The sequence below is a fragment of the Oratosquilla oratoria genome, chromosome 12, assembly GCF_046742065.1.
Source record: "Oratosquilla oratoria isolate Oo_2021 chromosome 12, ASM4674206v1, whole genome shotgun sequence".
Taxonomy (NCBI): Eukaryota; Metazoa; Arthropoda; class Malacostraca; order Stomatopoda; family Squillidae; genus Oratosquilla; species Oratosquilla oratoria.
In genome coordinates, this window is record NC_134788.1 from 42,992,896 (window position 1) to 42,995,395 (window position 2,500).

A 2,500-nucleotide genomic window follows, 5' to 3' on the forward strand; every position below is an offset into this window, starting at 1 on the left:
TTCAATCCATTACCATAATTCATATACCATTTGGCTAAATAAATTTACTCTGAATAATATATAGCCCCAAAAGGTCTCTTTTTGTAGCCCGGAAGAGTAAGGTCTCTCTGCAGCCCCGCTAACTCTTCGGGCAAACTGAGATGTAGGTGACACAACCGACACAGGTGACACAAGCGACGCAGGTGACACAGGCGACACAGGCGACACAGGCGACACAGGCGACACAGGTGACACAGGTGACACAGGCGACGCAGGTGACACAGGTGACACAGGCGACACAGGTGACACAGGCGACACAGGTGACACAGGCGACGCAGGCGACACAGGTGACACAGGCGACGCAGGCGACGCAGGTGACACAGGCGACACAGGTGACACAGGCGACACAGGTGACACAGGCGACACAGGTGACACAGGCGACACAGGTGACACAGGCGACACAGGCGAAGCAGGTGACACAGGTGACACAGGCGACACAGGTGACACAGGCGACGCAGGCGACACAGGCGACGCAGGTGACACAGGCGACACAGACGACGCAGGTGACACAGGCGACGCAGGCGACACAGGCGACACAGGTGACGCAGGTGACGCAAGTGACACAGGCGATGCAAGTGACACAGGGGACACAGACGACACAGGAGACGCAGGAGACACAGGGGACACAGGCGACACAGGTGACACAGGAGACACAGGCGACACAGGCGACACAGGTGACACAGGCGACACAGGTGACACATGTGACGCAGGTTACATAGGCGACAAAGGCGACGCAGGTGACACAGGCGACGCAGGCGACACAGGCGACACAGGCGACACAGGCGACACAGGCGACGCAGGTGACACAGGCGACACAGGCGACACAGGTGACACAGGCGACACAGGTGACACAGGCGACACAGGCGACACAGGCGACACAGACGACGCAGGCGACACAGGCGACGCAGCACAGAGTATAGGAAGACTTCCTGTTGCTGAACTAAAGACAATTTGAACTTGTCTCCCACTTCAGATATGGAGAAAGTCCTTCTGAAAGCATTTCGAGAGAAAAGTTCAAACTGTACTTGAGTTCAGTAATAGGAAGTCTTTCTCTGTGCTGCGTCGCCTGCGTCGACTGTGTCGCCTGCGTCACACAGTCTGCGCTTAGGTTAAGGAATGTAAGGTCCCGCAAGGCCAGGGAAGGTGGGTCTTCCTCAGGGAGTGTAAGGTCTTGGAATCTAGTTAGCCTTCTAATAGAGGAAGCACGCAAACCTAGACCTACCAATTATCCCTTAGTAATTAGTAAGTCTAATTGGGCTCCGTTAACTTCGTAGTTAGCGTTCAATTTCCCTTTCATTAATAAGATAATTTGTATTTCTTTGTGTCTTGGGCGTTTGGAGAGAGAGAGAGAGAGAGAGAGAGAGAGAGAGAGAGAGAGAGAGAGAGAGAGAGAGAGAAAGAGAGAGAGAGAGAGAGAGAGAGAGAGAGAGATTGGAAATCCCTTTTTTATCTAATCATTTTATCTTTATATTTATTTATTTATTTATATACTTTTATCTTTATTTATCTATGTATTTATTTATTTGTTCATTGATTAATTTGATTTAATTCTATTTTGTTTTTAGTTAATTCATTTGTTTATTTATCTGTTTATTCATTCATTTATTAAATTATTTATTATAATTTTTACCAGATATCTTCATTAACGAGACAAATATTAATTGATAAATGAATAGATAAATAAACAATTGATAAAAAGTTCAATTATTAATAAATTAATACAAATAGAAAATAGATAAATACATAAAAGAGTAAATAGATAATCATATAAATATATGTATGAATACGTAAATTAGTATATAAATAAATAAATTAATTAATCAATTAATCAGCTAATTAATTAATTAATCAAAATAAAGAGAAATAGACTTATATTCTATAAAAGATGAAAAATGCATTTTTAGATCAAAGAAATACATACATATACCAAAGGCTTTTTCCCCCTACATGGGGGTAGCCAAAAAGAAAAAGGTATAGAAATCACTCCCACCCATTCCATTTCCTATATATTCCACTTCCCTCCACCCTCCTCCCTCCCTCCTATCTTGGCACCTCCTGGATGACGGGACATCCCTGCATCCTGTCCACTGCCCTGGGTCAGAAGCAAGTGTCGCAAGACACAGCACATCCACAGCAAGGCCGCTTCATAAATTCGGCGACCCCTCTCTCCGTCCCCCCATGCAGAAAAGGAGAAGACGGGGAGAAATCCCTTCGGGCTGCGTCAATTTTTTTCTCATACATACTTCCTCACCCCCCATCCCCCACCCACTCCCCCTCATGCATCACAGCATCATCTATGCACAACCCCTCTCTATTCACCCCTATCTTTTGTCCTCTCCCGTCCTTCCTCAACAGATATTCCTCTCTTTTGTAATACCCCTTTCACCCCATCCATCCTAGGACGCCCCCTCATATTCACTCCTTCCACCTTTGCCTTCCACATTTCTTTTACTAATCTTTT